This window comes from Ictalurus furcatus, chromosome 4 (genome assembly GCF_023375685.1).
Source record: "Ictalurus furcatus strain D&B chromosome 4, Billie_1.0, whole genome shotgun sequence".
Taxonomy (NCBI): domain Eukaryota; kingdom Metazoa; phylum Chordata; class Actinopteri; order Siluriformes; family Ictaluridae; genus Ictalurus; species Ictalurus furcatus.
In genome coordinates, this window is record NC_071258.1 from 7,140,167 (window position 1) to 7,160,196 (window position 20,030).

At 38.1% G+C, this 20,030-nt stretch overlaps 1 protein-coding gene across 1 annotated transcript in view; it reads left to right on the forward strand.

The window, feature by feature from the left end:
• The first annotated feature begins 1,838 nt into the window (after positions 1 to 1,838).
• large2 (LARGE xylosyl- and glucuronyltransferase 2) overlaps positions 1,839 to 20,030 on the forward strand; it is a 76,080-nt gene continuing 57,888 nt past the window's right edge. The window contains exon 1 of the mRNA XM_053622707.1: positions 1,839 to 2,672. The gene's annotated coding sequence lies outside the window, so the exon portion shown is untranslated. The remainder of the gene's footprint in view (positions 2,673 to 20,030) is intronic.

Sequence of the window (20,030 nt, forward strand, 5' to 3'; positions counted from 1 at the left end):
ATTACTGAGAAAAACAGCTTCATGATGAAGGGCTTTAAATTTCATAAATTATAACAGCATGGTTAAAACATTGTGCTACGATAAAAATTTAATTATGCTAATTTCAACACATACTGAGAAAAATATGAAAAACTGAAAATAACATTTTAAGGATCAGCTCACTTGGAACTGCTGTGAAGTTAAATTATAATCTATTACATTTATTTCTATTAAATAAGAAAAGAAATTAAGTAATGGATCAAATACCAAAGTCTTTTCATTTAAGGACTTGTTCAGTGTTCACTCTCAGGTTCTACTGGGACTCTAAATGAGTGCTTTATTAAATGCAAGTGCACTTTTTTTGGGGCTGTAAAATTGTAAGTTATTCTAAACATAGATTTTGTGTTATAGTAGATTTTAGAAAGTGTTAGTGTTAACTATTAGACAAATACTGTATATGTTGAGCTACAGTTGCCTTTTAGATTGATCCAGATCATCCTTTTCGAGTAAGATCTGGATTGTTTGTCCAATTATTTAAAAAATCACAAACATTTATCAGTTCACGTAATTCTGTTTCTTAGATTGTCTAATTTTACAATATTTAATCTGAACTCATTTCTTGAGGTTTAATCAAAAATGTTAATACAGGGTGTTCAAAAACCTTTCACTGGTAGTGTATAGTGCACAGTAGGTATTTTATAGGAAAAGCAAGATATTTTTAAGTGTCTTTAATGATGGCATACTGGTAATATTTGTTTCTAAGACAAGTAGAAATAGTGATGTTAATACTAAAAGTGTAACGTTGGATTGAGACATTGACCTCTCCGTTTTTAGCCATTTTTTAAATCTTCTCTTAAAACTTATTTTAATTGTTTGTCTTATGATGATATTTAATGTCATGTTATATGATGTTTCATATAGCACGTTGGATCAACTACTGCTGTCTTTAAACATGCTTTATAAATCGATTTTGACTTGACTTGATTTAAAATGCAATGACTGAAATGAATCATATTTCATATTTTAAACTGATGTGTAAGTAATGTGTAAGCGATTTGCCCATAACTCTGATACTTTTAAAATAGTCCTTCTTTACGTCATAATCATTTGCAAATTAATGGTTGGTATCCATGATTATGAACAAAGTTGGATACATATCAATCAGAGACTATTATATCTGAAGCAAAATATATAAAAAAATTTTTTGTTTTTATTCTTTAAAACACTTAATAAATTGCTTCCCCAAACAGGTCGTTTTCAGGTAGTATTTAAGAGAATCTTCATCAGGAAAACTGAGAAGAATTTCAAATATATAGTTTTATATATTTATAGAATTTCAAATATATAGTTTTTATTTGTTTAATATCTTTCTTGGCAGATATATATATATATATATATATATATATATATATATATATATATATATATATATATATATATATATATATGTATATATATATATATATATATATATATATATATATATATATATATATATATAATGATGGTAATGTCTTTATTATTCTTCTAAAATATGTGAAAATAGTAGAAATGAAAGAAACCCTTGTATGAGTGTTTCCAAGGTCAGTGATGGACTGAGCACTAGGTAAACGTAGGCCAAGGTGTGCCCACACTTTTGAGCTCAGTAAATATTTTTTATAAAGTTGACTTTTTTTTTTATTGATTTAAGATTTATATAGACACATAAAACACACTAAACAGAAATGGTGAATATGTGGAATAAAGCTAAAGGAAACGAAGGGATATAGTGCACAGGATGGGAGGATAAAGGATAATGGTGGATGAAAATGAAAATGAAAATAAAACACAACTCCTAAACAGAAAACTTAAAATACAGACTTCATTTATTATTATTATTATTATTGTTATTATTATTATTGTTATTATTATTGTTGTTGTTGTTGTTATTATTATTATTATTATTATTATTGTATTGACCCACCTTAATGTACAGGACCAGTTTGGTTATTAATATTGGAAGGAGAGGCGTGGAGTTTTGGGAGGTCCTTGAAAGAGATGGAGTTTTCTTCTGATTGGCTGAGATAAAAGGGGCGGGCAGAGAGGGGGATGGTTTAGGGCTAAGGCTTTAGTAAGCTTTTCAGCAGCAGATCTGCACACACCAGAGAGCTAGAAACAGCGAGACTGTAACAGAGAATTGAACTAAGGAGAAGAGAGAGAGAGGAGAGAGAGAGAGAGAGAGAGAGAGAGAGAGAGAGAGAGAGAGAGCGAAAGAAGCGATTTAGGAGTGTTTATTTCTCAGCAATCTCTCCATCTGTTCTTTGCATGAATTAATGTCTCTGGATGTGCTGTGTGCATGAACATGGCACATGACACACTGGGGCTCCGATCGATCCCCCACATGCCTGAAGTCCACTTTTATTAACCTGGAACTTCTTTACTCTTTTAAGAGATCACTCTTTCTTCCCTGCTCTTCCCTGAGAGACAGAGACAGAGAGAGAGAGAGAGAGAGAGAGAGAGAGAGAGAGAGTGCGTGCGTGCTGTCTGATTGAGAGAAAAGAATTCATTTTCATCCTATCTTCATGATCCAGTAACACCTGGAAAAAGACACCTGTCCTCTCAACATGTGGATCTAGCAGCATTTTCTTTAAAGGATTGCTTCTGCTTTGGATTTCTTACATTGCTTTGAATCAGAGTTTTCAGTGGATAGTGAGGTAAGACAGTTTTTCAATCTGTTTGCATTATTGTCTCTGGAGGGTTTTCAGCAGCAGGTTGTGAAGTGATAGAACTTTTTGGACAGCAGAGGACATTATAGATACAGTGCGTGCAGGTTTGTAACAAAGGTTACAAAATATGAGAATAAAAGGCTGTGGTTAGTGTTTGTAGCTTTTCTTACAATGTCATGGACATGAAATCGAACCTAATCTCTCAGAAATAAAGGTAGCAAAATATACTTTTCATTTTGGCAGGGTACCATCATGGGTAGATCTTTTTTGTTCCTTTAATTTTGTTCCATTTGCCTGGGAATGTCTATGTGGTGTACCTTTACTTTGCTTCTAAACTAAACTTTAAGTGGTCCTTAAGCTTGATACATTTAAAGATTTACTATATTCATGTTTTCAGGCTTAACCTGAAACTTGTAACCTTTTTTAAAAAAAAAACAAAAACAACAATGTGTGTATTTGTTGATTTGGTGATTTTTTTTTTTTTGTAAGAGATGATTATTTAGCATATATGGAAGGAGTCTCCAGTGTCAGCACTTTGTAACAGACAGCTGTAAGTGTTGCAGATGGAAGCTGGTTCTTTGTAACATGACAACAGAACAGAACATCTGTTTAAAATGTAAGACGTGTCATTCTTTAATAAATATAAACACACTGAAGGTACAAAATATGTGCTCTTAATGGTACCACACCAGCGACAAGCAAAAGTACAGTTCGGTGCCTTTAATTCTGATAGTGATAATGGCCCATAATTACTGTAGCTCTAGCTCAAATTGTGTGTGGGTGTGTATTAAGAGCCATGTGATAGAGTGCTCTCTGGATACAAGAAAGGTTACTGCTAATTAAACCGCATTCTTCTTCACTGGAGCGCAAAATGCTGAGTGCCCCAAGTGATCCAGTGGCAGCTGTTGCTCTCCAAACACCTCCGAACTCTGTCTGCTTTTCGCACCCGGTGTGTTTGTGTGTGTGTGTGTGTGTGTGTGTGTGTGAGCTGAATTGGTTGTCCTGCCATTCTCAGAGAAGAAGGTGTGATCTCAAGCTTGCGAAAGTCTTGAGTCTCAGTCACTGGTGTGTTCTGTCTTCTGTCTGCTGAGGGAAAAAACAACCCTGTGGAGAGCCTCAAAATCTTGTCAGGTCTTTCACATCTTCACCTCACGTCTTGCACTCTCTGATAAACATCACACTAAACAGCTCTGATTTACATGCCAATCCCTTTATCACAGAGCTCCTTTTCCCAGAAAGCACCTCTCAGATGCAGGAGTAGGGGTGTGTGGGGGAATTTCGATCAATGATAATGAAGCAGTCCTGTTTCATATAATGTGATATCTCATGTACCATATCAGTCATGGTGTCAGTTATCTCTTATTCGTCTTTCTATGGAAAGAATGCTGAGGTGACTAAAGTCTACGAAATATCTAATGCATGAGGGGAAAAAATGGTTGAGAATTCCTGCCTAGGAGTCCGACTTGGTGTAGTTCAGCTAGCGGTCACCTGCTGTGGACACACACACACACACACACACACACACACACACACACACACACACACACTTCTTAGCTTTGGGAGGGCAGATGCCTGCTTACCTTCCCTCCCCTCTGACACACAGTGGATGGCAGATGGCTCTCCCTAGATAAGAGAGAAAGATAGAGAAAGAGAGACGGAAGAGTCTAAACAGTGTGTTCATTCTGATTTAAAATGAGTAAACAGACAAATGTACACGGACTTACATTATTATTCTGTCATATTTGCATATTTCCTCTCAATCAAAATTACAGGATTGTCATCATATAAAAGGACACAGGCAGTGATGTTCAACATAAGGGATCTTAAGAAAAAAAAACAGCTGTCCATTTGTTGCTCAGAATGGGACTTTATCTCACAAATGCTGCCTACCAAGCATCCTACTTTTTAATGGATTGCAGGCTTAGTGAAGATATTTTTAAACGAATTCTTAAGCATTTTTCAGCTGAATCTTTCTACACCGCAACTGGAGTTTATTTTTTACTAGACGTTTCCCTGTAGAGGGCACGATGGCTTAGTGGTTAGCACTGATGCCTCACATGTACTCAGAGTTTGCATCCGTAGGTTTCCTCAGGGTATTCTGGTTTCATCATCTAGTCCAAAGACATGCATTTTAGGCTGCTTGGCATTTGTCTGTGTACCCTGTGATGGGTTAGCACCTCTGTCCAGGGTGTCCTATACCTTGTACCCCGAGTTCCCTGGGATAGGCTCCAGGTTCCCCCATGACCCTGTGCAGGATAAGCGGTACTGAAAATGGATGGATTGATGGACGTTTTCCTGTACGGAGAAAAATACCACTCACGTTTAGTGAAAGCCTGTAGGACAATTGATGTATTCCATCAATAAAGCCATCAGTATCCATCACTAAAGTATTGTTGTTATTCAGCTTAAAGTGTACCATCAAGTACTATGAATAATTCAGTCGCTACAGAGAAACTAATAGTAGAAAACAGGAATAGGGAGCTTGAGGAATGTCAGTCTGGACCCCTTGATATGTCCTGGGATCTTCAAGGATTAAAATATGTGACTAACACAAATCAAAACTATAATTGTTACTCTCTAACTGTAAAGTTCACACCTATTAGTCTACTTATATAGTCTGAATCAGAGATCAATTTGATGCTTTTGATTTGTTTGCTATTTGGTTTGGTTTGTTTTCACAGTGTATGTAGCCTAAGTAAATGAACCAAAAAGCAAAAAAAACAAACAAACAAAAAAAAAACCTTAGGATGTGGGGAATGTAGCGCTTAAAACGTCCTCATTTGCCATAAATGCAGGAACAGAATTCAAGCAAACCTTTGCCAAGTGCTCAAAGAAATCTCTAAGCATGGAGAACACAGGGCCAACACACATTACATAATTATATTCAGTGCCCTCCACTAATATTGGCCCACTTGGTAAATATGAACAAAGAAGGCTGTGAAAAATTGTCTTTATTGTTTAACCTTTTGATCTTTTGTTAAAACCCCCCCACAAAAATACTCTGCTCTCATGGCTATCAAACAATTGCGAACGAAACACAAGTTTATATATATAAAAAAAACCCTTAAATATAAATATAGGAGTGCAACAATTATTGGCATCCTTTGAATTAATTTGAGAAAAAAATATTTGAAGTATATTTGAAAAATTTTAGTACACCTGGTTGATTAGGAACAGGAAATTGTTCAACCATGACTTCCTGTTTCGCAGGGGTATAAATATGAGGTAACACATAGGACAAATTCCCTTAGTCATTCATAACAATGGGTAAGACCAAGGAATGTAGCTGTGATGTGCAGCAAAAGGTTGTTGAGCTTCACAAAATGGGAAGCGGCTATAAGAAAATAACACAAACAGTGAAAATGCCCATTTCCACAATCAGGATAATAATTAAGAAGTTCCAGTCAACTGGAAATGTTATGAATCAACATGGAAGAGGACGTGTGTCTATATTGTCTCAATGCAAAGTGAAGAGGATGGTTTGAGTGGCCAAAAAATCTCCAAGCATCACAGCTGGAGAATTACAGAAGTTAGTTGCGTCTTGGGCTCAGAAAGTCTCCAAAACTACAATCTGAAGTCACCTACATCACCACAAGTTGTTTGGAAGGGTTTCAAGAAAAAAGCCTCTTCTCTCATCCAAAAACAAACTCAAGCGTCTTCAGTTTGCCAGGGATGAGGTTGGGTTCTATGGTCAGATGAAACCAAAATAGAGCTTTTTTGGTAATAAACACCAGAGGTGGTTTTGGTGCACACAGAGAGGTAGTCATATGGAAAAATACCTCATGCCCACGGTTAAATATGGTGGTGGGGCTATTTTTCTGCCAGAGGACTTGGACATTTTATTAGGATCATGGCATCATGGACCAATGATAATGAACACCTGACTGCCTCTGCCAGAAAGCTTAAAATGGGCCGTGGTTGGATCTTCCAGCAGGACAATGATCCTAAACACACATCAAAATCATCACAGAAATGGTTTACTGACCACAAAATCAAGGTCCTGACATGGCCATCCCAGTCCCCTGACTTAAACCCATAGAAAACCTGTGGGGTGAACTGAAGAGGAGAGTCCACCATCGTGGACCTCGAAATTTGTAGGATCTGGAGAGATTCTGTATGGATGAATGATCTTAGATCTCTTGCCATGTATTAAAAATCATTTCAAGGTGAAACAAATCGAATCTAATGAAACGTCGCTAAAATTTAAATTTGACTTCCAAATTGTTGCGGTGTAAGAGCAGTAACACACTTTGGGATGCTATTGTTGAAAATGAATCATCTTTGGGGTGGCCGCATCACACTACCCCATCGTTGATTGCTTTCCTATAACAACATGTTGAAATACTGCTTGTGTTTAATATTGCAGTATAAGCAACCAGAGACGGTTACCAGCGCCTGACATGCTTCTGATTCAAATCACATTTCCTATTTTAAATTCACACTGCTTTTCTCGTTCATTAGTTCGCTGTTCTATCTTTGTTCTGTCTCCCTCTTTCACAGTGTAAATGTCATACGTGCTCTGAGTAACATTAATGTGAAAGAACTAAGTTATTGGCTGAGTTGTGCCCGAAAGATCCAATCTGAATACACAAACATACGCACACACACATGGGCCTATGACATCTGACTCTATTAATAAACCATGCTTGGATGGCGTGACTGGGATGAATAGTCTCACACAATAGTGACGAAATACCTTGTTCCTTCTGTCAGGTAGACAGTCATAGCATTGCTTTTCTGTCCTAATGGAAAAGCTCGCCACGGGCCCTCTGTCATTAGTTTAGAGAGGAATTATGTACTGTTGGGTTGCACTAAGCCGCTTTTCGGTCCACGCAGAGGTCACCCGGGAGCGTTAAGCTCCTATCAGTTTTTTAAAAACCCATTTTCAAGTATTCAGCTGCATAATAATTCACTCGCCTGTGTTTATGAGAGAAAATCTGCTTTAGGGCTGATGTGTAAGGACCTCGGCGTCAGAGTGGTGTTACACAACATGACACTCAGACAGGAAAATTAATACACGCAGAACTCAGACTTGCCTTAGTTTTCTGTCGCCCACGTCTATAGAACTCCGTGCATGTGCTGATCATCACAATTGGTCTCTCCATGATGATTCAGGGATTGCTGAATAAAGTGATAAGGTCAGTTGTAACTTAGGCATTTAACCAAATATTTTGAGCAAAAATTATTATATGAAGCTCATAACTGGTCATCACACACATGCACATCTCAAGGCATTGTTTGATTGAATAATAGCATCTGTATACCAACAGAACCCCCTTGCAAATTGCATCGCTAATTTAGAAAATAGCCATAGCAAAATCAAGCATTTTTGGCCACAAAAATCACAATAATCTCAGCGAAATCCTGTCCTGAAAGTCTTCAAGACAGCCAGTATGTGTTTTTTTAAAAAACGTATTACGTTGAAAAGAAAGCAAACGAAACAGGTCAGGGAACGACTGTTTATAGCTGCAATAACGTAAGTGAAAACAGGGACTAGCTTGTCTCAGGGACGTTCCATTAACATTAAATGTAACTCTAATTGGGTAAAAGTACGGCATGTCGTTCGTTACTAAAATAATGTATTAATGTAATCGCTGCATGTTGCAGTGGGATAAGAGAAATAAAACCTTTCAGGATGTGCAGCTATGAGAAAAGAATTAACTTCGGGGTGATAACAGTAATTAATGACCTATAACAGCACGTTTTACTCCTCAAAATTTTTCACGTTCGTGTTATTTCTAACAGCAATTATTAGCAACAGCATCCTTATCTGCAAGCAGACCGTATTTGATATAGCTGATAAGCAATAATAAGTGTGCGTCGGTCAGGCTGGAATGATTTAACTGACTCGCTAATTTCTTCAGCGAGAGCTCTCTGAGACTTCTGTGGAGCTGTGTAAAGGCTTTGTGCCAGTGTAAAATGCTCAGTTATCCCATTAGACACTTGCGCTCCCTGTGTCTACGTACTCGGCCGTGCGGGGGAAAAGGGAGCGAAATGGTGCTGGATGTGAAAAATTCATACAAATCTTTCCTCCATATGAAATATTTAGCCTTCTGTTCCTTTGCTGTATAAGACAGAAACACCAAGTCCTGTCACTACAGAGTGTTCGTCCGACGTAGACAAGACAAGTGACACACTTATTTAATTCTATTAAGAGGAACGGCACAGTTGTGCTCCGGCACCAAGATCATGAAGCTCTAAACGCTTTATCGAATGTTAGTTAGTGTTTGTTCTCCTGCAGAGGGGCACGCTGCGCTATCAAGCGCCAAAGCAGATGATAAATGAGTTTGACGCTTATTTCTCCTCCATTGTCAATAGCCTCCCACGGCATGTGATTGCGATCACTCTAATCATCCCTGCATTAGCTGTGCCTCATTCACAAACACACACACACACACACACACACACACACACACACACACACACCACTCTCACTCTCACTCTCACTCTCAGCCAGCCAGCTTGAAGCAATATGAAATCTGACCTGCTGGCTCTTCTCTATTCACATGCACAGTTTCTGCCACTGTTTCTTAGCATTAGAAATTAGCATCACGGTAGCAGCAGTGATCAGACAAACAAAAGCTACTTACAAAGTGAAGTAAGGCCTGTTGACCCTGTTGGGTGGGGGAGGTGGTGAAGATGGCTTATTATGTACAGAGGGTGCCAAAGTGAGGGGTCAAAGCCTTTGTCTGGAATAATGGGGGTCCTGTTGTGATTTGGACACCAGCAGAGTGTGTCAGAATGGAAACACACACGCTCTTATCAGAGCCTGGAGAGTGCGAGTGTGTACAGCGCTGATAAGGTGAAGGAGAAAGGGAGAATATTGCTGATCTGAAAACAGATTGGTGGAAAATGAACAATTTAAATGAGCTTTCTGCGACACCAGCAGCCAAAAGTGTTATATTAAGTGAGTAAAATCTCCCAGCTTACAAAAGAACAAATTTCTATGCATATCCAATGTGTCAATTAAAAAAAAAAAAGAAGTGCACTGTATTTTCATATGATAACATTTTATTTGCCATTTAGCAGATCCTGTATTCTATAAAACAAAGCAATAAGCACACTAATAAGCAAATTTGTTAGTTTTTTTTACTCTTCAAGTTTTAACTCTATAATGACGTATGACGAAAATAAATTCCACAGAAAAGTAGCATAAATGTAGCATCAGTGGTCATACCATGTTATATAAAGACCTCATCAGGATGAACTTACTAACAGACAATGTGGGAAGAATTCGGTAAACAATACAGCATTGAACTCATCTGTACCAGTGCTTAAAGCAGACTGACATTCGCCTGTACGCAATATTTTTGTGTTCTGCCCTTGAATACCCTTGAGTACGTTTTGGCTTGTCAACACTTCTTATGAAGTCCCAGTACTCCAGACTATTTAGCTAGTAATAAAAATACATTTCGTATATTTCGGATACGCATTCAAACTAAGTCAAAGGAAATCTACTGCATATAGAAAATGCATAGAACAACTGAAGCTTAACTGCTAATCCTAAACACTTCAGAAACATGTCTAGTGTGAGCTGGTCTCAATGAAGACAGAAGGCGTTGTAACAATGCCTCAGAATGAGAGTGAGTGGAGTTACGTGAAAGACAAGCACAACTCTCTGCAACGATGTTGCTTTAAACCAAAAATTATCTTTGTGGATCATCTTACCGTGCCTTTATTGTCTTGTTAAATCCAAACCTTGCTCTAAGATTTGTAAATCATTATTCTTCCTGTTTTTGATTCTCACATGTTTTCCCCATCTTATGATTATGAATTATTACCCTTGTTATTGTTAATGTAAAGTATGATTCTTGGATGCAGTTGGTGTAAATTGTTATTTTGTCTTCTGGGAAACATTTAAATATCTTATGTAACGTTTGAAGGGAAGTACTAAATAATAATAAAAAAGATCTTTAAACAAAATAATAACAATTTACATTGATTATCCTGTTCGAAAGTTTACACCCCCCTGGTTCTTAATGTATCGTGTTGCCTTCTTGAGCATCAGTGAATGTTTGCACCTTTTGTGATAGTCGTGTACGAGTCCCTCGGTTGTCCTCAGTGTGAAAAGATGGATCTCAAAATCATATAGCCACTGTTGGAAAGGGGTCAAATATGTAGAAGATGCTGGGAAATCAAAGAATGTGCAGGACCTGGAGGATTTTTCTGAAGAACAGTGGGCAGTTTAAATGCTCGGGACAAACAAGGGACTCATGAACAACTATCACAAAACATAAAAACAGCCACTGATCATTCAGGTATTAATACAACAATATTAATAATAATCAAGCGTATGTAAACTTTTGAACTGGTTCATTTGTGTAAATTTAGTTATTGTCTTGTGGACTATATGTAAACATCTGTTATGTGAAATAGCTTATTCAGGGCAGAACTAAATAAACAACAAAATGCATTTTTTTATGATCCTGTTTATTATTATTTTTTAATTATTAACATTTTACAGATTCTGCAAGGCATATGTAAGCTTTTTACCTGAACTGTAGGCATACATTATACCAACTATATATTTTATCCATCATTTTTGTAGTTTATCTGTTAGTTTGAAACAAATTGACTCTGAAAGATTACAGACCAATGGGAATAAACTGTCTTTGTGATTGTTTGTGGATACACCTTCAATTTCTACCATGCAGCTTGCAGTGATCGCACTGCAGTGACCAGTTTCCAAATCTGAAAATATTCCATTATTATCTTAACTGTTACTCTGTTTTCACGTTGTCCTTTTAAACTCACTGTGATAGCTGTTCAGAAAGTAATAGACTGTGTCTAAAGACATTTGATTCTATTTTAAGATTCATGTCATTTAGTGTTATAAATGATTAAATAATAATAATAAATTATTTCTCAAGCCTAATAAATATATAGGACAACATTGTGAGAGTATCAGTTATTTATGAGATTATGTAAGATTACTCATGCACATTTAAAAAAAAAAAAAATTTGCATCAGCTTTTCACAGCATGACTTACTTTAGTTATTTCCATTTCTTTTTTCCACTTTCAGCACTGAAGTGTGCTATTTTTTTAGAAGTAGAGGCAGCATTCTGTAAAATAAGGCGAGTGCGAATAAAGTTTACAAGGCAGAAAGGCCAGTTTACTTGAAAGAGGGAAGAACACAGTAGCACTGTGCTTCCTCTAGCATAAACTTTGCCTGAGGTGAACATTAACCTCGCAGATTAATACACTTTGTAAAAGCGAGCCAATAGAACACTTTGGTCTATCGTTTTCTTACTATTTTCTTAACGGTTTCTCTCACTTCTCACTTAGAGTTGAAAAAAGCTGCCAATATAATTTATAATGCTAGTATCTTAGCACTAAGAGTAGTATTCATTTACCTCATATATTGTCAAATTACGTAACACTTAGAGTAGCAAGTCTACAGTATGTAAACAGATTGGCGTGCTAGTTTACAAATAGGCTAACGCAAACTTTAGCAAATACATGTTGTTTTATTACAGTACAGAAAACGGCACACACCTTTTTGGTGAAACTTCAGGGTAACATGTATATAATGTAACCTGGCTATTCACTGAATCACTATATGTGCTCCAAAATCATATCACTCCTGAACCACTTACATTTTTCCATGTCCTTGAGATTAAAATAGCAGCTGCTGCTTAATACAGTAACATGACATATATATTGACATTGTCTGAAAGCAGACAAAGTTTACGTTGGCTTGCATAAGTATTCACCCCCTTGACCATTTCCACATATTGTAGTGTTACAACCTGGAATTGAAATGGATCTTATAGTTGATAAAATTATAAGGTGCAAAATTGGGCAAAATATGGTTAATTAAAGGTTAAGAAAGCAGTCTGTTTGTTCAGTCTGTTGGGTGCATTAATATTCACCCCTCCCTGGGGCAATACTTGGTAGTTCCAATTTTGGCTGCTTGGGACATGTTTTTATCAGTTTTTTAAATTTATTTTTTGGTCAAGCTCCTTAGGATTGGTTGTATTTATACCGAGATTATGTGACACTTGCGAACTGAATACAGGTGGAGTCTGTTCAACTAATGAGCTTATGAGACTTATGATGGTTAAGATTTTCACAGCAAAAGGGGGGTGAATACTTATGCAATCACAACTTTTATGTTTTTTTTTTTTAATTATTTGTAAATAATTTTTACAAAATATAATGATTTTCTCCACATGTCAGTATTATGAGCCATTTAGTGTAGATACATGATGTATAATACCAGTTAGTCCATTTCAGTTCCAGGCTGTAACTCTACAAGATGTGGAAAAATTCAAGGGGGGCGAATAAAAGGGGTGCTGTAAACTGGCTAATATTGTCATTTGGAGCCTGATTCTGTTGTGAGAGCCATTTTGGTGTTTTATATTAAGTCATCATCACTGCTACACAGACACGCTGCTTCTCTTATTGCCCCCCTCCCACCTTTCATTCAGTTCACTGGAGCTGTACACAATTTATACACATAAAGGCTCATTGTGGAGTTTTATATGACTGAGCTGTGCTGCTTCATGTAGGAGGTGCTGTAGAATGCGCCTCATCAGCCCCTGTACGCCTGGATGGATTTATAGACTCTTCTGTCAACAACAGATTAGCTGTAAAAGCCATATTTTGCTGTTTAGGTGTGGATGTCCATGCATGTGGGCATGATTGTGTCTTAAATGGCCATTCCCATGCATGATTGTTTTACTACCCGGGCATCTGGTTTTCACAGCATCACAGTGCAAGTAATTAAACTGTATTATGTAATATGGACATTGATGTATGGGCAGTTCTAATCATCAACTCAGCAATTGTTTTCCACTGGTCATGTGTCTGCATGATGCATGTAGTGAAAATAATTCATTACTCAGCAGTAGAGTAGCATGCTCTAAAGAGCTGTATTCAGCTGTTCTCCCCTCCTGCAGGGATTTCCAGGAACACGGATTTATTTTGAAGCCTCCAAATAAATTTACATCCAAACAGGCTTCCGACACCTGCGGGGGACGGAGAGGAATGTGGCAGTTTGGAAAGTTGCTTTCCGAAAACCAACTAAATTTGCCTCACAGCTCCACGTTAGCCAGTAAAGACGTGTGGAGGCGGAAACCGGTGAAAGCGGAGACTGTATCTGACACCCTCACTTCAAAAGTGATAATCACAGCAGATTGTTATATCACAGGGAATATATCATATTAAATGTATTTCTCCTAGAGACGTAAAAAGCATAGTTATAAGCAAGAAGCACGCACGAGTAACAGAAACATACAAAGCGACGCCATTTAATTTTCGCAAAGTAATTTACATGTTTTTAGCCAAATAGATGTACATTGAAAATGAAACATATCCTCACTACACATTCATTACAATAGTCCGACGGTATTGATTCATTTTGGGACGGTAGTTCTGGCTGCAAGGAAGGACTCTCGAGTGTTGTTGGTTTTGGGATGGAGGACTTTGTGCTTTGAAGTTTCTCGGTAACATGACAAGCTGTGTTTTTTGTCTTATTAACTTGAATAGAGAAGAAAAAGAAAGGCTGGTGATTGAAGTAAATGAAGTAAATGATAATAAGAACTAACGTTTCATGGACAGCCCATAACTATAAATAATGTAACTATAAATGGATACAAAGTAAGATGTCCTATAATAAAATAAAACATATGTAGTATATTCAGGAAAAAAGTCTTTGTATTATGGGACAAAACAATTAACGTTGGTGTGGTAACAGTTACTCCACAGTGTTGGGCCGCATCACACCAACATGCTGTTGATTAATTTCGTATTACAGCATGCCCATTATTCTTAATTCCTTACTTAACAGGTTGGTCAATTGGAGCTGCATTTCGTTTTCAGGTCAGCACAGTTGTTTACCTGAAATCAATGTTTAGGGATTTGCTACATTTTAAAATAAGATTGCACATTCAGGTTTAAATCGTAATAGTGGGTGGACAAGTTGAAGAAGATTCATGCAAGTCCATCCATCCATCCATCTTCTATACCGCTTATCCTTCCTTCAGGGTCATGGGGAACCTGGAGCCTATCCCAGGGAGCATCGGGCACAAGGCGGGGTACACCCTGGACAGGGTGCCAATCCATCGCAGGGCACAATCACATACACATTCACACACCCATTCATATACTACGGACACTTTGGACATGCCAATCAGCCTACCATGCATGTCTTTGGACTGGGGGAGGAAACCGGAGTACCCGGAGGAAACCCCCGCAGCACAGGGAGAACATGCAAACTCCGCACACACAGGTCCCCGGTGGGAATCGAACCCCCGACCCTGGAGGTGTGAGGCGAACGTGCCAACCACTAAGCGCCCAGATTCATGCAAGTGTTCAGGCTTAATCATGCTCTGAGAAAGTTCAAAAGCCCCAAATCACGCTTTTACATAAATATTTCCAATTAGTCCTCGCGATTCTGTGCAAAAACAATCAGTCTCAGTGTGCAGCCATTTTATTTAAATGGATAACAATAAAACATACACTTTCATATATGATATATTGCTGCGTACTACTGCCTTCTTTGTCTGTTTGATAGTTGAAATCCTCCTACTGTTCTGAAATACTAGGGAAGCTCAGGGCTTTCTGAGGTTCGTCTCATTCGGCTCTCAGAAGTGGTTCTATATATATAACAAGCCCTTAAGCAGTAGTCCTAAAAGAAGCACTAGCTCCTGTATTGGAACCTGTTATAAGTCTGTTTCTTTAATGATATTTTTTTCTGTTCTACACCTCGTCTTTGACACTTCATCTTATTATTAGTTTTGAATCTTATAAAATGTGTGAATATGATTGTCCCCAGAACTGAGAAGCGTTTCTTATTGTGACACTAAAATATGACTTTATTTAAGCTCCCTATTTTTAGCACATGCATGTGATCTCTGTCTGAAATGCAAACATGAGAAATGCGTATACATTTTAGATGTAAACATGGGGCTTTCCCGACATTTGTTCCCCAATTTGGTCACCCACTAGCTAGCTCTCCCTTACCACATGACAGCTACCAACCAGGGAGGGTGTTGGCTAACGTGTTCTCTCTCTGAGTCATATGATGTCAACCTCAGCATTTTTTCAAATTGTTGCCTATGCTTCATCACAGAACAATGTAACACACTCTGAGGAAAGTGCTATCTTCCCTCTTCCACATACATGAGCTCACAGATGCCTATGATTAGCTAGTATCACTAGCTCTCTTGACTCCCAGCCACGGATGGCTGTGGAAAAGTGTACCATATTTATAAATTTAGGATGTTCAATTTCTTATTACTTACCTTCTCCTATGACATTTCTCATTCTCACAGTTTGAATGCAATACCTCCATGTCCATGTAACTACGCAGCTTCCGGAATCGTCTGAGTTATCAAAGCATTGCGATGCAACATCCAGCGCCCCTAATGCTGCCTCATAGTAATTGTATTGAGAATCAGAAAGAAATTTGACTTGGTAAGTGAATCTTTGAGTGCTTACACAAATACGACAGCAAGACACATAAAAAAAAAAAAATAAAATAAAGTAAAATAAAGAAGACACAATAAGTTTAAGACAGACTAACAGTGACATGGTACAGAAGCTATGTACAGCTATGTGAGGGGTAATGCTGTGTACAGAAGGCAGGGCTATATACATGTATTAGAATAAATAGGAGTGAATTTACAATTGCACATAAGAGACTATTCACAGTGAAAAAAAAGGCACTTGGAGGGTCCTTGGAGGCTGTAAACTGTTGGTCTGTGGGAAAAAGCTGCTCTTGTGTCTGGGTGTTCTGATGCTCAGTGCGCTGTAGCGCTGGCCAGAGGGCAGCAGTTCAGAGAGGTTGTGGCCAGGGTGGGTATGGTCACAAAGTAGTTACTTTGTCAGAAATTTTTTCTGAGTTTTGCAAACTTTCATAGATCTCACATCCAGAAAACAGAATTATGGGAAGGAAACGTGGTACTCCTTGAAATTTGTCGAATATGAGACAATTAAAAGGCAGTTGTCTTTGTGCTAAAGGTGTGCGTTGAGATTGGGATCCCCCCAAAACAAACTTTAGGAATGTAAGAATTAGGAATTTAGAAACAAAAGGAGTAAGTGTGGGAGCAGGCAGGATTGGGGTAAAACACCTGTACTTTGGGTTTCCTTCTGAACGAGACCGACTTCCTCAAATGATGCTTATGCAGGCAGTGTCATTCTGAGTGGAACACAGGGTTGGGTATGGTATTGGGAATTGCCGATGTTTGCGGTATTGTGTATGTAGAATATTATGATATATTGTATAAAACATAAATGGTGCATGCCTGATACTTGCTAAGTAAACCCTCATGTCGTGAACTCTCTTCAGCTGCCACTTTCTACCTGATCGCTGTGTGGTGAATTACAGTATGACCCAAATCCTCAAAGCATTCAGATTTAGTGCTGACTAAGGACCAAACTGACAGAGAGAGAGTGGGCACTGGAAACAGAGTGTTACATATTCAGAAAGGGCAGCGAGGTCAGATGTGCCATGTGTGACAGCTGCTCTGTGTCAGATTTAATGGCAAGGGGGAGAGAGAGAGAGACGAACTTTAGACAAGGTTTCACTAGTGTGGGAAAAGTGTAGGAAGTTTAATGTAGAGATAAAGAGAAGCGCTTATATGGAATAAATGATGGTGACATTGCCAAGTTTCAGTTTCTCCATGACTGCTCCTTCAAATGTGTCCAAAAGAACGACAGAACCTACAGACCAGAACCCTAGTGAGTGACAGTCAACCTACTGGGGAGACAGAGAGAAGTGACATTTGTGTCATATCACAGCAAACCAGTGACTCCATTTCCCAGGATGCACCACAAACTACAAACATGGCGGAAGAGGACTACACTTCCCACACACACACACACACACACATTCACCTTCTCCAGAATTCTAATCACACACACACCTGTTGCCAATCTCACACTTACTCACTCCGCACTATATAAGAGACTTTTTGAACACTATGACTTTGCGAAGTATTGTGCTCCATCACCGTAGTCTCTGTCATGTACCAAGCCTTTATTCATAGCTTTTTGTTTCATAGTTTTGATCTGGTTCTCGTCCTCGTTATTTGAGTAGTGTCTTAGTCTAGTTTATCCTGTTTGCTGATCGCCTGACCATTTGCCTGTTTTGACCACGCTATTGTTTCATGATTTGGATATGGCTGCCTATATCTCCTATAATAAAACTCTTATCTGCATTTGCATCCATCCTCAACCTCCTTAGGTGACAATTTGAGATTTGAAATCTGAGATTTTGTTATAAGTTCTTAGGAAAATGAGCAACAAACCTAAAAGAGTTGCTGTCGTACATTCATTGATCCAGTTCTATGACACATGATGTCCTGTGTCCCGGTATTTTTCCCCACAAACTTCAAACTGCATTTGGTTTCCATTCACAGGTATTTGGTACACAACAATGAAAGAAAAACTATTTATCTTACCCTGGGTTTTTAAGAAAAGTGTATAAATTGTACAGGAGACTGTACATACTGTATACTACCAGTCAAACGTTTGGGGTCGCCCAGAAATGTTCACATTTTTCATGAAAACCCATACTTTTATTTATCAAATGAGCTGTAAAATGAACAGATAATGTAGTCAAGACACTGACAAGATTAGAAAGAATGATTTTTGCTTGAAATAATTTTTGTCCTTTCCTCAAAGAATCCTTCCTTTTAAGCAATTATAGCCTTGTAGACCTTTGCCATTCTTGCTGTCAATTTGTTGAGGTAATCTGACGACATTTCACCCCATGCTTCTTGAAGCACCTCCCACAAGTTGAATCGGCTTGATAGGCACTTTTTATGAATCATACGGTCAAGCTGCTCCCACAACAGCTCAGTAGGGTTGAGATCTGGTGATTGCGCAGGCCAGTCCATTGCAGATTCAATACCAGGTGACTGCTTCTTCTCGAAATAGTTCTCGAATAGTTTGGAGCTGTGCTTTGGGTCATTGTCCTGTTGTAGGAGGAAATTGGCTCCAATCAAGCACCATCCACAGGGTATGGCATGTCGTTGCACAATGGAGTGATAGCCTTCCTTGTTCAAGATCCCTTTTATCATGTATAAATCTCCCACTTTAGCACCACCAAAGCAACCCCACACCTTCACCTTTCATCCACCAGGCTTGATAGATGGCATCAACCACTGAAGTATCTTTAAATTTTTTTCTGTCTCTCACAAATGTTTTCCTTTGTGTTCCAAACACCTCGATCTTAGATTGTTCTGTCCGTAACACTTTTTTTTTTTTTCCAATCTTCCTCTGTCCAATGTCTGTGTTCTTTGGCCCATCTTAATCGCTTCCTTTTATTGGCCAGTCTCAGGTAGGGCTTTTTCTTTGCAACTCTGCTTAGAAGGCCAGCATCCTGGAGTGGCCTCTTGACTGTTGACTGAAATGTCTGTATCGTAAACTAGAGATTCTGATATACTTGTCCTCCTGCTCAGTTGTGCACAAGGGCCTCCCACTTCTCTTTCTATCCTGATTTGTGCTAGTTTGTGCTGTTCTTTGAAAAGAGTAATACACACTGTTGTATGAAAGCTTCAGTATCTTCAATTTGTCACATGGAATAGCCTTCCTTTCTTACAACAAGAATAAACTGATGAATTTCAGAAGAGAATTGTGTGTTGTTGTTTTTTTTTCCCATTTTCAGACTATAATTGAACCCACAAATGCTGATGCTCCAGATACTCAACTAGCCTAAAGAGGGCCACTTTTATTGCTTCTTTAATCAGCACAATGTTTTCAACTGTGCTAACATAATTGCAAAAGGGTTTTCTAATGATCAGTTAGCCTTTTACCATGATTAACCTGGATTAGCTATTACAGTGTGCTATTGGAACACAGGAGTGATGGTTGCTGAAAATAAGCCTCTTTACCCCTATGTAGAGATTTCTTTAAAAATCATCAGTTTCCAGCTATAATACCCGCATGACGTTAAAACATACCGTACATACCAGCACTAGTAACTGGTCCACCCATGGTTTTAGATTTTTGACCAAAACCCTTGAATATTAGGAACTACAGAGTAACTATGAAGCCAGTATAATAATGTCATTACGTGGCATACATGGTCTATTCATTTTGTACACTGGAACAAATTTGATATTGGGCATATGTGGCCTCATTCTCTACATAATTAGGTGGGGCCACACATTAGTGTTCCTTTGCTACCCTTCTCTTGGACATTCCAGTGGGTAGTGGCTACATTTTTGTCCAAAAAAATATTATTCAGTCTTTACAAATGCAGAGTACTGGTGATATTTTAAAGCGGCCATGATGATAACACTGTGTGATTTGAATAATTTGACATATCACAAGACCAATAGGCACGTTTTTAGCTGGAGGATTTCAACATGAAATGCATGATCATGATCAAAGT